This window comes from Triturus cristatus, chromosome 5_2 (assembly GCF_964204655.1).
Source record: "Triturus cristatus chromosome 5_2, aTriCri1.1, whole genome shotgun sequence".
Taxonomy (NCBI): Eukaryota; Metazoa; Chordata; class Amphibia; order Caudata; family Salamandridae; genus Triturus; species Triturus cristatus.
In genome coordinates, this window is record NC_140588.1 from 423,724,864 (window position 1) to 423,742,942 (window position 18,079).

At 51.6% G+C, this 18,079-nt stretch overlaps 1 protein-coding gene across 3 annotated transcripts in view; it reads left to right on the plus strand.

Annotated features, from left to right (window-relative positions):
* Positions 1-18,079, plus strand: part of FYCO1 (FYVE and coiled-coil domain autophagy adaptor 1) — a 785,579-nt gene that overhangs the window by 94,444 nt on the left and 673,056 nt on the right. The window lies entirely within an intron of this gene.

An 18,079-nucleotide genomic window follows, 5' to 3' on the forward strand; every position in this document is an offset into this window, starting at 1 on the left:
TGCTGGTAAGTTTCAATTCTTCCTTCGCTTTTATTTTTACAGCAGCAACACAACAAAACATCATCAACAACTACATTTCCCATGAACACTTGGGAAACAAAAGTCTCAATAGGAGTCCTTCCTCTCTGTCCGCACCCCGACCGGCCACCATAGTCCATCTACGCTGTTTCCTGTCGGATTTCATGCGTCCTGTTTGGTACCATCATTTCCTGCAAAAGAGGCAGTGTCCGAGGCGGAACCGAAACCAATGAACTTATCATAAGGAACATCAACTGTGCAACATCATAAACAACGCTAGACTAAACTGAGAAATAACCCCCCTAAATGGATTACTTACAGTCATACGGGGAGGGTCCACTTCTCCAAAGTCATTGGGAGGGATAATCCTCGCCTCCGAATCCTTAATAGAATTGAAACTTACCAGCACGAAGGCTAGGCAAATTTTCATTCTATAGCAGGACCGGAGACTTCAGATTATGCTGGTTCAAAGCTTGTCGACAACTAACCTTGCTACCTCCAGCACTGGCTTGAAATAGAACCTCTTAAAGTTGGAATCCGAGGACCAATCAGCAGCGCGCATCAGATCCTCCAATCGCACCCCTAGGGCGAAAGCTTTAGAGGCCATCGCACCTCTCGCTGAATGAGCACCAAATTGTTTGGTATCAGTCCCCACCTCCTGCATTACCCAACGCACCCATCTGGCGATGGTCGGGATGAGACTGCCTTGTATGGCTTGCGTAACGCAATGAGCCGTTGTCTTTCACCCGGAGGGCGAGAATCGTTAGTTATCTCTTCATAGGCACGGAGGCACTGCACTACACACAGTTTAGGGGAGTCTGGAAAAGCTGGGTACGAAATAATCCTTGTGTTAGACTTAGTTCTTCGACTTACAGTGAAAGATACCCCTTCCAGTGAAAAGACTCTGGCCGAAATATCCAAGGCTCTTACATCAGAGACACGCCTGCAGGATACCAGACACAACAACATTGCCAACTTGGCTATCACCTCCTTACGAGAGAGAAACCTATTTGGCTGCCAAGCCAGAAAAAGGTTCAAAACCCTATTTACGTCCCAGCAAAAGCAAAAGGCGGATCCCCTGGAGTAGGCGACACACCAAGGGATGTTTGCCGGCAGCAGAACCCGGTACCACCATGTTACCGGCAGAAATCGCGGACCGAAAGGTGTTAATCGACCAATAGGCCAAACGATCCTCTGCTAAACTCACCAAAAAACTTAAGGACATGGACTACATCCACCCCTACAGGATCAACACCCCGTCGCACACACCAGCGACGCCATCGGTGCCAGGCTGATCCACACCGCCTGGTCGTGCTATCTGCCCACGCCTTGGAGAGCAAGTCCTCAGCCTTTCCCGAAAGGCCTGGGAGTGTCCAGCAACGCCGGAGATCCTCCAGGCCATCAGTCATAGCGTCCCTTCTTGGACTAGTCAATGGGGAACAAGGTCCGGATTGAGTCGAATGTGAGGAGAGTGGGGGAGTGGGATTGGAAAATCCCAGGAAAGTTCCAGTAGAACCGGAAACCACACTTGAGACCTCCACCATGGCGTGATCAAGACCACCTCCGTCTGCTGGCGTTGCAGCAGAGCTGACTCTCGCGTGATCATGGAAAACGGGGTAAATGCATAACCCTGTTCCCCCTGCCAGTCCTGGAGGAAAGCATCCGTTGCTTCCGCCAGAGGATCCGGGCGCCAGCTGAAAAATCGCGGTAACTAATGATCTAGTCTCGACGCAAACAGATCCACCGAGAAGGAGCGCCATTTCTCCGACAGGAGGGAAAAAACTTGAGGATCCAGTTTCCAGACACTGGCATCCAACAGGCGACGGGAGTGCCAATCGGCCACCTCATTCTCCCGCCCCGGCAAATATTCCGCCGTTACCGAAATCGGGTTGTCCAGACAAAAGTGCCAAAAACCTTTGGCTAAATCCGCCAGCATCTTGGACCTGGTGCCCCCCAGGTGGTTGATATAGCGGACCGCCAAAACATTGTCCATCCTGAGGAGGACACATGACTGCACCCTGTCCTTTGTCCAGCACCGAACTGCAAAGGACCCGGCTCGCAACTCCAAGCAGTTGATGTGCAGCGACTGCTTGTGAGTGGACCAGGCTCCACCTGTGGAAAACTCTCCACACCTTGACCACCCGGAGCGACTGGCGTCCGACTCGATAACGATATCCGGGGCTGGACCGAATATTGCACGACCGATCCAGGCCCCCATATACATGAGCCACCATTGCATCTCGACTCTCACTTCGTCCGACAGGGGAATCAGCTACGAATATGTCACCCCATCTGAGGTGGTGCGCCTTCAGACACTACATGGCCCGATAGTACCAGGGCCCGGGGAAAATGGTCTGAATCGACAAGACCGACCAACCGCGCCAACTGGCGGAGCGAGATCTGTTGCTTTGCTAAAGTCTGACGTAGTCCGTGCCTGATTTTCGCCATCTTCCTTGCGGGAAGACTCAGAGTGGATGACACGGAGTCGATATTGAAACCTAAAAAGTTTGCACATTGGACGGGCACCAGAAGGGATTTTTTTCTCGTTGATAACGAACCCCAAACCCTGAAGGAGGTTGACAGCGGTCTGCAACTTGGTAGACAGCCGCTTGGGGCACTGGTCCAGAAACAGCATGTCATCCAAGTAGACGATTATCCGCACTCCCCGCGTCCACAGGAACGCCACCACCAGCCGAAGGACCTTCGTGAAGCACCACAGAGCGGAGGATAGACCCAAAGGGAGTGTGGTGAACTCGTACACCTGACCTTCCCACCTGAACTGCAGGAAACGCCAATTTGGGGGGAAAATAGGCACAGTCAGGTAGGCATCCTTCAAGTCGAGTCTGACCATCCAATCCAGCGGACGCAAAACGTCCCGGAGGAGGTGGATGCCCTCCATTTTGAAGTGGCGGTATACCAGCCACTCGTTGAAGTCCTTTAAATTGATAACTGGACGTCGGCCTCCGTCGACCTTGTCGACTAAAAATAAATTGCTTAGAAAACCACCTGGATGCTCTTGTGAGTGACAAATCGCCCCTTTTTGGAGGAGGGTGAACACCTCGTCGCGCACTAACTCTGCATCGCGCTGCGAGAAGGTAATGGAGCGGGGGCGATATAGCTGACATGGTCGGCCATGAAACTCCAGTTGGAAGCCCTGGACCGTCTGCAGCACCCAAGCCGGGACGAAACGCGCTAAGTGCCCCCCCACCTGCAGGCTCGCTGATGGCAGCACACTCACCTCTTCCAGCACTTTGTTGCTGGCCGCAGTGGCTTCCACGCCCACAGAACTTCTGCCCTCTTGTCGGATAGAAGTTATTGAAGCACTCCTGGAACTTCCCGTGACCGGAGCCTTGCCCTCGATCGGAGCTGTTGAAGCGGCCGAACGAGCGGCCCCTGCCACGTCTGGCCCTCTCAAAAACCTGAGGGGTAAAAACTTTCCGAATGTTAGATTGCGTCTTGTTAAGGGACATGAAAGTAGCAACAAACTTCCCCAACTCCTTGACGAAGGGGTCCCCAAACAAACCCCCTTGGGCCACAGCACCGGCCTCCGAGGAGGTGAGGTCACCCAACTTGGGGTCTATCTTAATAAGGAGTGACCTCCGTCGCTCTGTGGAGAGCGTGCAATTCACGTTCCCAATGAACACGATCACCCGCTGCGCCCAATTGGAGAGGACCTCGGGGAGATTAGGGCCCCTGACATCTTGGCTTCCTCAGCCATGTCTAAGATCTTGTTGACAGGACCTACTGCATCCAGCAGTTTGTCTTGGCAAGTGCGTCAAGAACGGTCGATACCCTTCTTAGGGTCCCTAATAAACTTTGCTGAGAAGGTCACCATCTTCTGGTCGATCTCCGGGGTCAGTGCCACCTTCCCTTCTAAGCTGGGGCGAGGGCTCTCTGCCCGAAGGCGGCTACGAGCGTCCTTGTCCATGGGCTTACACAGATGGCTCGCCACGTAGTGGGCCACCTTGTTCCCCAGAACCCAGTCCGAAGACCTTGGATGGACAATATCGTCTGGGTCCAACATGTCCGAAGACCCCACTGGGGTAGGTGCGGTGCCCGAAGCTGGAAGCCAAGACCTAGAGGAACACGCCTCCTCATCAGTATTAGGGGAGTCCCCATTGTCAAGGGGCTCAGGCGAGGCGGTTCGCGGGGTTGGAGGAATACCTTCCGTAGGGAGCAACTGGGTTGGCTGACGGGCCTCCTGTGTCATAAAGGCGCTCTTCAAGCGAGCAAAAGCCTCCGTATCAACCCCTTCGGTGCAGGGCTTTTTACTGGGCGGGGAGGAGGGTGTGGGCACAGGGGTGGGAGCAGGAGTAGGAATAAGCGACGCTAGCTGCGCATAAGCCTCATCCATGCGCGCCGACAGACGCTGTTCAAGGGGTCCCATGGCCTGCTCTACAGCCCTATAGATAGAATCATCTACTACCTGATAAAAGTCATCATCCCAGGGGAGGTAGCTTAGGGTGTCCTCTTCCTGGTACTGGTTGTGATCTCCCTGCATTCTGTGTTAAATTAGGCTCCGCAGGGTCACAGATGCTTAGGCAGCGTGCACACTAGCACAAATGTAAAGGCCCGAAGGCACTACAATTTGGAGCTGGGCGGGAGCCCAGGGGAATGTGGGTGGTCAGAGGCGCACAATAAACGGGCAGAGCCCTGCGGACACACCAGCCCTTAACTGTCACAGGGCAAACCACCATGGACCGTGTCCCACAGCACCACAGCACTTGGTGCAATTACGACCCCGCAGGGTGTCAGTCACCACGCTCAGTACAGACCCCAGATGGCATTCAGGGCTAAGAATGTGAGAAAACCAACCCTAAAGGGTGTCACACGGGTGGCAAGGGGCAGAGATCTCCCTGAGGGCAGCGCTGGTCAGAAAACTCCGTGATCCGAGTTTTGAAACTCGCGCTGCCCACAGGGAGGAACGTTGGCCCCCTATCGGCGGGAGGACCACACCGCACCAGTCACTGGGCAAAAATCGCGTGAGGTACGCTGTAAGCCAGAGGTCCTCAAACTTTTGTAGGTTGAGCCCCCCAAGCTGAATTGTTTTAGATTTTGGGCCCCCCCACCACCTGTCAGAAATTTCTGGAATCTGGTACACTACATAATCGACCGCCACGCGCATATCACGGGCCATATCTGGCAAATAATGTTCAACACAATAAGAGTGTTTAGTAAACTGCAGGTTTGTGAGTGGGTCTGGTGATATGACAGAAGCTTATTACACAGCTCAAAACACAATTTTCCAAGATAAAATGTGCGCAAATTGTTTTTACTAGGATGCTTTGTTTTACACATTATATAGATTAAGAATAACACCACCAACATTAATGTGACGGGTGTGCCGGTGTTTAGCCACATAGACTGTCAATCTGTGGATGGATTTTTGCTACTGCCATCCTCAGGTTGTGCTTTACATCCAATTTTGAACGGTACTTAGTCTTTAATATTGCAAGTGCTGAGAATCCAATCTCACATAAATAGGACGAGCTAAAAGGCAAGAGAGTTTTGATAGCAGTTTCTCTCAAAGCTGAATATTCTACAGACATTTTCAGCTAAAACAGTGACTGTAAGGGAGACAGTGTTATCAGATTTTTCGAGCACTCCCTAGCTCAGAGTTGGTACACGAGAAACAATTCTTCTCTAGAAACCATTAACAAATGTTTTATGTTGTGGAGAAGTGTGGCTCAATGATTAGAGCGGCAGACCCTGATGCAGAGGTCTAGCCCGGGACCAGGGTTCAATTCCCCGCCTCGGCGGGTCTTGGGCTCAATAATTCCACGGACCTGATAATTCTCTCCTTGGTGCCTATTCCAATTATGGAGTCCCACTCTGCAAATCTGGGCAATAGCTTGCTTAATCTCCACAACGGCCCCCACAACGCTAAGGATGCATGGCCTCCACCTCGGGGGTGCCCTGGAGTGGACGCCTCACAGGGAAAGCCGGGATGGGCTCCACAGCGGTATTCGTACAAGCGGCTTGAGACCCTTGCGGGTGAGTAGTGCGCTCGACAAGTATCAAATTTACATTTTTTACATTTAGGCAGCATTATAATGGGATAATTGCCCACCACCCAGTTATGGATCAGAAGAGACAGGTGAAAGTCCACAGAGAGGGTGCTGAACAAACACCTAATTGAGAATTCCTTAGTGGTACGATAAGTTGCTTGCCTGAAGCAGTGGGGGTTTAGGACACGTCAGGCTTATGTTTAAAAAAAATAGAACTGATAATAAATTAATGATGTTGCCTATTTTACTTCAGAGCAATGTTCTCTGGCAGACTTCGTGGTGGCAGGGGCATGTTACGGATTTTGGGTGCCCTGGGCCAATACTATTATGGGGGCCCCTGTTAGAACAGCTTTGAGATTAAATGATTCACTTTCAGCTCTGCCATACCCTCTTTAGCCAGGCTACTAACGGTGCACAGGCGCTATGGTCGAAATTCTAAAAGTGTTTACATCTAATATTCAGAGATAGTGATGTGTGTTTTCACTGTTTTAATTAAGCAGCAGCCCACTAATTTTACAGCGAATAATATCTGGGATATCCTCCAATTTCTCATATGTGAGGACCCGTTTTGATCTAAAATATTTTTTTTTATGGTTGTTGCATGAAACCAAAACATTTCTCTGTAAATAGTAATAGACTCTCTCACATCAATCACATTAAAAAGAAATGAAACAAAACAGTATTTACAAGAATCTGTTTAGGAATTATTCCAGGCATCAGGGCAAAAACAGAGCTGCCTCTATCAAGGACCCCCCTGAAAGGCTGGATTGCAGTGCATGTAAATATGTCCTTTTGTAATTTAGGACAAAAACCTTGATGGGGCATGACATGCTCATACTTTTGTACAGGAGCGCAACTATCCAGGGCTGGCCCTAGCACTGGTCGCACACAGTGCAACGGTCTGTTTAGGCGCCCCCTTCCCCATCTCCTCCTTCTCCATGAATTTCCTCACTACCACTCACCAACAATGCACCCCATCTCTCTATAGCACCTTTCTGGCAAACATTTCATTTTTATAGCGCTACTCATAGTTTACCCACACTCAGTTCTTTGACCTGTATAGTACACCTTCTTTGTAGCAGGCACATTAAACCTCTGCGCTGTGTGGGTGGCAGGAGTACCCATGTGAGTGCAGGGTGAGCCATGCAACAGTGTGAGAGTAGGGTAAGAGGAATGACTGCAGGGTGAGTGAGGTGACCATATGGTGTGGATCTAAGTGCAGAGTGGGACGAATGAATGTATGGTTAGTGATAGTCTTATTTGAGTGAGATTACAGATTGAGCAGTAAGGGGAACATATAAGTGAAGTGTCGCATGAGTGCAGGGTGAGTAGTGTGCTCATGTGACTGCAGGGTGAGGTACAGGGTGAACAGCACAAGTGCATTGTGAGTGCAGAGTGATCACTGTGAGTTCAGGGTTACCGGGTGAATGGTGTGAGCGGTGATGTGTGTGAGGGCATTGTGATCGCTGTGAGTGCAGGGTTGACGTGAAAATGAAGGGCGAGAATGAGGAGCGAGTTGTCTGAAAGCATGGTGCATTCTTAGACACTTGAAGTAACTCATCAGGTTATTGACCGCAGCGTAGGGTTTCAGATATGTTAAACTATTGTTATTATGGCATTAAGCAGGGATCAGGACGGAAGAAATAAATGTGCTGATCTTGCAACAAACTTCCAGTCTTATGATTAGGGTTGCCAGCTCATTATTTTGATGTCCCATGCAGTACAAAAATAAACAGTCACCTAAAGCATATTTTCAGCAGTTATCTGTGCTTACTTTGAACAGCAAATATAAATAGTAGCACTTTTAATTGCGTTCTAGGGCTGCCTGAATGATCCATAACTGATAATAAAATGGAACAAAGACAGAAAAGTCACATTACAAGTGTATACATACTTCTTTATTTATAAGCATATTTAGTGTCAAGACAAGCAATTTGCAGGCTGTTTGAAAAACACATGTCTGGCTGGCATATCTGAAAGAAACACGTTAGTTAGATTCCTCACCTTAGAATATCCCCAGGCGTCAGGCTGGATCCGGAAAGATTTTTGTAGCAATACCCCTTGCGCATTGCTAGGCGTCGTCTGCGGCTCCGCGTCCGTTGTTGGCGTCGTGCGCCGGAATGACGTCGTCGTACTTAGACGCCGCCTTCGCGCGCTGACGTCAGTTCTTCTTTTTTCCGCGCCAGACAGCGCCGATCCGGGAAGAGCTTACCCCTTAGTCAATTTTTGACTAAACTTTTTTGACTCTTTTTGGTCTTCTGTCGACTCCACTCTGGTGCCGGTAGGATGCCTGGGTTTAAAGCCTGTGACTCCTGTCATCGACTGATGTCGGTGACAGACCACCATCGCCGGTGCCTTTACTGCCTGGGGGCCGACCACGATGCAGAGTCGTGCCCCGATTGTCAGGCCTTCACCTCGAAGGCTAGGCGGGAGCGGTCCCGTAAGCTTCTCGAGCTTCGGCACTCGGCTCCGCGCCGCTCACGGTCCCGGTCCAGGAGGAGGTCCAAGGACCGGTCGCGGAGCCGCAGCCACCATCATCGCTCGTCGGGCTCGAAGTCTTCGGGTAAGTCGAAGCGATCCAAGAAGTCCAAGAGGCGACACCGCTCTTCGGACTCCCCTCGCCGGTCGCGCGACTCGGCCGAGGGTCAGGGTGGCTCCGGCGGAGCCGCAGGAGCCGCGTCCGTCTCCCCGGTCCCTGGGACTGACGCGACTCCGGCGGAGGTCAGTGCCTTCCTCTCGGCCATGAGGGGCCTGGCTCCGCCGTCGACGCCTGCCGGTGCGCCTTCGGGCCCCGCGGGCTCGACTGGGCAACCTCGCGTGCCGGCGGCTCCGGCGCCGTCGACGACTTCGGTCCCGACGCCGCAGGTCCCCAAGGGATCCAGGCCTGGATCTCTGCCGGCGCCGGTCGACCTCACGACGCCTCCTCCGCCGGCGTCGACACTGGTTCCGCCTCCGGTGCCGTCTCCGGACGACACCGTTCCCCGGTTTAGCCATCTGTCCGGGCCCGGCATCGGCGCGGCGCCGCTAGATGCCGCACCCAATACCGCACCCGACGCCGATGGATGAGAGTTTCATCTACCGCCCGGCTCCGATCATTCCTCCTGTTTAACAGGAATCGGATGACGGGGGCGACTGGGAGGGGTCTGAGGATCCTATGGCCAGACAGGGCCAACTTTTACAGGACTGGGCAGACGAACTGGGGGATGCCAGTGGTCTGGACACCTCCCCGGACCCTGGTTTCATCTCTCCTCCGACTGTGGCCTCGGAGGAAGGTGCAGCTTTCTCAGTGGTGCTGCGCAAGGCGGCCGAGGCCCTGGGGCTCGAGTTGCCTGCTGTGGCCGTGAGGTTTAACATCCTCACAGAGGTGCTTCAACCGTCAGAAAGCTCCACAGAGTCTCTGCTGCAGTTCAATGAGGCCCTCATAGACGTTCTGCAGGGCACTTGGTCCAAGCCCTCCACAGTTCCTCCTGTTGATCGGAACGTGGGCTGGCGCCACCGCCCTGCTCCGGGCGACCCCAGTTTCCTGTCCCAACACCCCACCCCCGAGAGTCTGGTTATCCAGGCCTCCACTTCCCAATCCTCCTTCCCGTCCGCTCCTCCGGATCGGGAATCCAAGAGGCTGGAACAGTTCAGAAAGAAGCTGTTCTCTTCCCTGAGTTTGGGACTGCGGTCTTTGCACACCGCTTGCCTCTTGGACCGTTTCTCCCACTCTCTGTGGGATACGGTGGAGGACGTGCTGCCCCTGTGTCCGGAGGAGGCCCGGACACGTCTCTCCCAGGCGCTTGCTGACGGGCGAGATGCAGCACGACATGCCATACGGTGTGGACTAGACACCACGGACTAGCTGGGTAGGGCGATTTCCACCACGGTGGCGCTCCAGCGCCACGCCTGGCTGCGGTCCACGTCTTTCTGGGGCGATGTCCAGAGTACCCTCATGGATATGCCCTTTGATGGCACTCGCCTTTTTGGTGAGAAGGCGGATAGTGCGCTGGCTCGTTTTAAGGACTCCCGGGCTACGGCCAAGTCCTTGGGTCTCTCGGCCCGAGGCCGCAAAGTTCTGCCTTTCGCCCCTTTCGTGGCCAAGGAAGGGGCGCCTCCTCACGTCCGCCTAGCCACCGGCCGCAGAACCAACCTGCACGCGGTCACGGACGTGGATTCCGCCGTGGCGGTACTGGAGGACAACGTGCCGGTCAGTCCACATCCACCCCGGCAGCATCCGCCTCAAAGCCCTCCTAGTCCGAGCTTTCAGGCCAATTCCACGCCAGTGGGCGGCAGAGTTCGCCATCACCTGCTCCACTGGCGATCCATCACATCGGACAGGTGGGTGCTGCAAATCGTCCGAAGGGGCTACTCCCTCACCTTCGAGACGACCCCTCCAGCCATGCCACCGCAGTGCCACCGTATATCGGAGGATCACTTGAATCTTCTGCGGGAGGAAGTTACGGCCCTCTTGGCCAAAGAGGCCGTCGAGCGCGTTCCTGGTCCAGAAGTAGGCCGTGGTTGCTATTCCCACTACTTTCTGGTTCCGAAGAAGGGCAAAGGGGGCCTACACCCTTTCTTGGACCTCAGGAGCGTAAATGCCTTCCTCCGGAAGGAACGGTTCAAGATGCTAACTTTAGCTCAGGTTCTGGCTGCCCTCGACCCTGGAGACTGGATGGTAGCATTGGACTTGCAGGAGGCCTATTTTCACATCCTCGTCCTGCCGGCCCACCGGCGTTACCTGCGGTTCACGGTGGGTCAGGAGCACTTTCAGTTCACCGTGCTCCCCTTCGGCCTCACCAGTGCCCCTCGGGTGTTCACGAAAGTGATGGCGGTGGTCGCAGCTCATCTGCGCAGATCAGGGGTTCCAGTCTTCCCCTATCTCGACGACTGGCTGTTGAAGGCGGGCTCGCCCCAGCAAGTCGTCTCCCACCTCCAGACTACGGCCGACCTCCTGCATTTGCTGGGGTTCTCCATCAACGTGCCGAAGTCACACCTGAGACCCTCCCAGAAGCTCCTCTTCATCGGAGTGGTTCTCGATTCGGCGCTGTTCCGGGCTTATCCTCCGGAACAGCGGGTCCGGGATATTCAGGCTTTGATTCCCATCTTTTGGCCTCTATCCTGGGTTTCGTCAGGTTGGTGCCGCGGCTTCTGGGGCTGATGGCCTCCTGCATCCTGTTGGTGCATTACGCCAGGTGGTGAATGCGGGCTCTGCAGTGGGACCTGAAGTTTCAGTGGGCCCAGCATCGAGGCAACCTGTCCGACTAGGTCTTGATCTCGGAGGGCACTGCGAAACAGTTGCAGTGGTGGCTCACGGACCGCGATTGGGTCAGGGGCCGATGCCTCTCCCTACCCCAACCGGAGCACGTAGTAGTGACGGACGCGTCCCTCCCGGGATGGGGGGGGCCATATGGGAGAGGCGGAGATCAGAGGCCTCTGGTCTCCGGCGGAGTCTCAACTCCACATCAACTTGTTGGAGCTGAGAGCGATCCGGCTTGCACTGAAAGCCTTCCTTCCCTCTGTCCAGGGAAGTGTCATGCAGGTGTTCACGGACAACACCACCGCCATGTGGTATTGCAAATAACAGGGCGGGGTGGGGTCGTGGACCCTTTGTCAGGAGGCTCTGTGCCTCTGGACATGGCTGGAACACCAGGGCATCATCCTGGTGGTTCAACATCTGGCGGGCTCTCTGAACGCCAGAGCAGACGAACTCAGCCGCCGGTGCATGATGGATCACGAATGGCGTCTGAACTCGGACGTGGCGCAAGGTCTCTTTCTGCAATGGGGAGAGCCTTGGTTGGATCTATTCGCCACCGAAGAGAACGCACAATGTCAGCAGTTCTGCGCGTTGGAATTTCCAAGACGGCACTCGCTCGGAGACGTTTTCGTCGCGAGTGGAGTTGCGGTCTGTTGTACGCCTTTCCGCCTATACCACTTCTGCCCAGAGTGCTGAAGAAGATCAGGCGCGACCGGGCCCAAGTCATCTTAGTGGCTCCGGATTGGGCACGAAGGTACTGGTATCCCGAGCTACTCAGTATGTCAATCGATCCTCCGGTACGACTGCCTCTTCAGGAGGACCTTCTGTTGCAGCAGCAGGGGACGGTCCTCCACCCGAACCTGTCCAGTCTCCACCTCCATGCGTGGAGATTGAGCGGCGACAGTTGATGCCATTTGACTTGCCTCCTGAAGTCTGTGATGTGATTCTGGCAGCTAGGCGTCCCTCCACAAAATCGGTATACGCCTGCAGGTGGAACAAATTTGTGGCATGGTGCACAGCAAAGGCTGTGGATCCCCTTTCCGCCCCTCTTTCTGAGGTTCTACTCTTTCTTCTTTCTTTGGCCCAGCAGGGCTCTGCTCTGGGCACCTTGAAAGGTTATCTTTCTGCAATCTCTGCTTTCTTACGGCTTCCTGATCAGCCTTCTCTTTTCAAGTCCCCTGTTGTTTCGTGTTTTCTTAAAGGCATTACTCACATGTTTCCTCCTGTCCCCTTCGTAATGCCTCAGTGGGATTTGAATCTTGTCTTGACCTTTCTGATGTGCGCTCCCTTTGAGCCTCTTCACAATTGTCCCCTTCGTCTTCTGACTCTTAAGACTGCTTTCATGGTAGCTATCACCTCGGCTAGACGGGTGAGTGAGCTCCAGGCTCTGTCATCTAAGCCTCCCTTTCTTTCTGTTCATCCGGAAAAGGTTGTCCTCCGGACTCGCCCTTCTTTTCTTCCGAAAGTGGTGACCCCCTTTCACATCGGGCAATCGGTCACTTTGCCCACCTTCTTTCCGCCTCCGCATCCTTCGAAAGAGGAAGAGAGGCTCCACCGTCTGGACCCCAAACGGAGGAGGAGGTGCCTGTGCACAGTGCGCACTCTCTCCTCCTCCACCGCGTCTGCGTGCCTCGGCATCGTCACTAGAGGGATGCAGTGATCGTAATTTTGAATCCGGGACGGGAATCCCGCATGCGCATTGGGCCCTAAGTGCGCCGCGTGACTCGGCATCACGAGGGTCGATGAGGAGGTCTCAGCAGGTTTGACCACCCGCCATAATTTAATTTTATTCTAAGGAGCCAGGCTTAAGGCTAGCCACCGACCGACCGACGTAGTCCCCCCCCCCCCCCCCCTTGTCTGCCATCATTGCCAACTCAGCAGGTGAGTGTATTTCAGTTTCTCCGGTCGGGCGGCACCAATTGATTAAGCCATGTGGGTCAGGTGGCGGTGGGTGGTGGTCAAGCCGAGGTTATGCGGATCTCCGCTCGTGTCTGTACCTCGAAGGGTGTTATACTACTGTGTGTATCTCTTCTTGTAAATAACTTCAGGCCTCAGTCTCGCCCGCTAGCGCGGCAGTTCTTCTCTAGTCTGACTCTTACTGAAAACAGTGGCTGCCTGCAAGACGGGGTTCTCACTCTCTTTCCTCTCCTATCTTTTATTTGCACACCTGTGAAATGGATCCAAAAAAGAAATCACTTTTGCTGGAAATCAATGACGTATTTTTCTGACATTTAATTCCAAAGGGCAGCATCGTGAATACAAGTTTAAAAATATGAAAAATGAATAACTAAATAATGTGAGACAGAGTGGTAGCAAACTGGCCAGATTTATTGTATTCACACCCAAACACATTAGCGCCACTTTTACAGAGTTTGCCAGTGAAGCTCTATTTTTGTTGTCTTGGCTTTGTTTTCCCTGGGCTTGGAACTAGTGCACCAATCCTGGAGGTACTGCAATGTGAGGATTGAAAAACAAAATTTGTACTGCTGCTCTGCATCTAGGGATGTTGTCTTTTTTTACCATACTGCTTACGTTTTGTAAGGATATAAGCAATGACCATTGAAATACGTCCATTCAGGGCCCTGTAGTCATGTCCTTAACTTTTCAGACAAAAGCACTCACTGATTTCTGAACAGTGAGTGTAAAAGCGTTAAGGTAACCATGTTGTTCCTGCTTACATTTCACATGGTTTGTGAAATTTTGCATCCCCTATGATTGTTTGCTTTTTCCAGGATGCTGTCACTTTTTTTTGTTGTAAATGTAGGCCACATATTGCTCTTGCCCAGTGTGTAATTTCAATTGAGCCGCATCCAGGTGTTTATAGCTGGCAACAATTGGGTTGTAGTTGAAGGCAGTGTGAGTTTTTCTCAGTGGGGCAGAATGGTGTTCAGTGTGGGGTAGAGGATATGGCACTATGGACAGAGCTGCTGAATTTGAAACTGGGGAACCAGGTTCAGCCTTCATGACCAGTCCATCAGACCACTCTACTGAGAGAGCACTATCTCATGCTAGACCTTATATTAGAAGCCCCGGTGTCGTTGCACCAGCAGGGAGACCGTAGCATGACAAGTGTAGGTTAACTTTCAAGGCTTGTCCACCACTATTCATACTGAAGTTCACCTCCAGTCTTGAGGGCAGGCCTATGAAGCAGCACACCCTAGAACAACAGTGACCCTGTCACTGAGATCACAGGACCCTTGAGATGGGCCAGCTCTAGGGTGGCGCAACCACTGTGACCGCAGCAGGTGCTGACTTTAGGTGGAGGCATCATTTTTGCAAGTATATTATGGTTTTAAAAGTGCTTGCTGCCTCCTTCCTGGCCTCCAGTAATTTTCGGTAACAATAAAAATGTCATGATGACTCTGGTGATTAATGTTCTACGTAGAGAGAGATTGGAATTTTGTCTAATGGAAAATTTGACTCATGGAAAGGTAGCTCAGAGGGTTAATGTATCTGCTGCAAAGAACATGTACCATGCAGATCACAAGGTGCACATAATGTAAATAGGCCAGTGGGCTACTGCTTTTGTCAGAGAGATCCTTTTGTTACTTGCAGTTTATAAGTTAAAATCCTAACATATAACAGTGAGCTATTAACTGTCATCTACTCCGCAGCAACACAAGTCACATTTTTTATTAACTTTTGATACGTTTGAGCTACAAACAATTTATTCGTTTAAATGGTCAGATCATGCTGCAGATCTTGCATTATGAGGCAAATATGGCAGAGCCATTATTATTTAGAAAACATTTGCAAACTAGGATTTTTAGCCATTCATGTTTGAACTGCTGTTGTGGAAAAGGGAGAAGTGCTGATGACAGAAACTCCATGGCTCGTTGACAAATGGCTTGTGCTTTTTATCGTATTTGGGGACATTCTGCGATTAGAAGTATATCCCACTTTGTGAATACATTTTACTGTCAATAACTCGTTATAACCTTAAATAATCATGTGTATCCATTGGTTGATTAAACTGGGCAGTCAAACCAAATACAAAAAATAGGGATGTTTGCGCATTCTGGCCACACCTCTGGCTCCGCCCACTAATCCAATCCTTGGGTTATTCCAGCCCTCTGATTCTCCACCCACAGTTCCCCTACTTTTTCCCCCCACTTCGACCACTGATATATCATGTTGCCGGATAGTGGGAACACCACACCAGTATAAAGTACCATATCTATGATATTATAAATTCCAATAAACTGTTGACTAGCAGGTAGCCCACTGTACAACCTGATTAATGAGTCATTATCACACTGTTGTTAACAGGCACAGGGGTCTCTGTCTGCTGAGGCACGGCTATGCGCTCACTGTCTACACAGATTTGGGTGGTAGAAGAATAAATTGGTTATATTTAAATTCATGTTTCATGCTCGACATTTCATTTTTTAGTGTTCTCTGTTGGAATGTCTGTGATTTATGACTGGATATCCTGGTGCTCTATAAGGTAATCATTTACTATGCTTTAAAGTTAATACAATCTAATATGTAATGATCAATGTGTTGAAAATTGCTTTGTTTTGCCCTTTCTGTCTCCCAAATCTTCTTGGGGTGGAGAAGTTCAACCCCCCAAACACCCCCTAGTAGTGGTTGCTCACTGCGCTTGCTCGCTACACACCATGTGGGGGCTGGTCTCACTTTTACTTTGTTCCCTCTGATTCACTACTTGTGTCTATTTTTGGTGCTCTCTGATAGAATGTCTATGGGTACATATGACTGGGTGGGTAACCTGATGTTCTTTAAGGTCATCATCTACTATATACTGTGCTTTGAAAGTTGATACAATTTGAATATGTAATGAAAAATGTGCTTTAAAATTCACTATCATGTGACCTGGTGTCCTGGCAGCCATCTGTAATTTGAAATGTGAAGACGACACAAGGGGTGAATCTGTGGCGCTATCATTTTTCAGACCGACCATTTACTTCTGTCACTCCCATAAGAGTACAGGAAGGGGGGCGGGGGCTATATTTGGCTGCCCTTTATTGGGCATTTATGTGCTATTGAACTGAGACCTTTATTTAGAATAGCTTGTAGGAGCACCTCCCCCCGATGTCCATGCCTGGGTGGGAGGCTCAACTACAGTGTCATTGTCACACGACTCCACCATGGTGGAGAGCTGCCTGGCAGAAACGCATCCACCTGTTAAATCTGGTTAAACCGCCAGGCACGCCCTGAAATGAGGGGGAAGCCGGACTCGGAGCGGAGGAGGTCCATGCGGTAAGTCGTGAGGGGGTGACACCATGAGTTACCCGCACCGGGTGACACCAACCCTAGTGACGCCACTGGCTGAGAGCCCATTCCACCCGGGCCACAGCGGCGACTACTGCCCTGGGACGGGAAGTTCCCTTGCAGGACATCTGTCAGGCGGCGACGTGGGCCTCACTGCACACGTTCGTCAAGCACTATTGCCTGGACAGCCAAGTCCGGAGAGATGGCTTCTTTGGCTGTTCTGTTCTCCAGGACTTTCTGGTGTGATCTTGGTTCGCAGACCCTCCACCAGGGTTGGTATTGCTGGGGTATCTATTCTAAGGTGAGGTATCTAACTAACGTGTTTCTTTCAGATGAACAAGTTACTTACCTTCGGTAACGATGTATCTGTAAGAAACATTAGTTAGTTAGATTCCTCACCGACCCACCCATCCTCCCCGCTCTGCGAACCGACATCTAGGGTTAAGGTCATCCTGTTCAGGGCCCTAGACTTTTTGGCACCAGTGTCGGTCTCTTGCATGGCTCTGCGTTCCTGGCGCGGAAAGCTATGTACATTGACGGACGCGGAGCCGCAGACGACGCCTAGCGACGCGCAAGGGGTATTGCTACAAAAATCTTTCCGGATCCAGCCTGACGCCTGGGGATATTCTAAGGTGAGGAATCTAACTAACTAATGTTTCTTACAGATGCATCGTTACCGAAGGTAAGTAACTTGTTCTTCTCTTTTGGTAACTTGAAGCCCTGCGGGCGTTGCGGCATCTACCTGTGTAAATATAAAAGAAACTTTGTCTCCTTTCTGCTAAGAGCTAACCCTCCCAGGACGGGGTTAAACTCGTAGAGCTAAAATGCTTCAGCTGCCGTGGAAGGCAGGATGTCTCCTCTGCTAACACTGAAAGAAAAAAACAGGCAGTCATTTCAGCTGCAGTGGGAGACAAGGAGTCTCCTCTGCTATGAAATCGAACGCGAAGGAACAGGACTGTCTGTTCGTTCCTTTGCTTTCGGTTTTAGCAGAGGAGACACTGCCTTCCACTGCAGCTGAATCATTTGAGCTCTACTAATTAATCCCCTCCTGGGAAGGTTAACTGTTAGCTCTTTACGTGACAAAAGCGCACTGTGTGCCTAATCTATTTCCCCTCCCTCCCCCTCCAACCCTCTGTTATGGAGTTCTCCAATAAAAAAATTCCCATCTGAAATGGGTGAAGACATGCGATGACGCGGGACAGCAAAGGACCAACAAAGGTAAGATCTTAGTGTGGAGTGCGCGCCCCCCCTGAGATGGTGTTGCGCCCCCCCCTGGGGGGGCGCGCCCCACAGATTGAAGAACTCTGCTCTAAGCGTCCTGCGATTAGCAGGGAATCTGCCAGGAGAAATACAGTGCAAGCGCTAGCAAACAACAGAAGAAACACCCATCAAAACCCCCAAACTCAGGAGAAATAAGGAAAAACGACTTAACTTGCTGCTAATCAGCGAAGAAAGAGGAAGAGGAAACAGCGTAGATGGACTATGATGGCCGGTCGGGGTGCGGACAGAGAGAAAGGACTACTATTGAAACGTTTGTTTCCCAAGTGTTCATGGGAAATGTAGTTGTTGATGTTTTGTTGTGTTG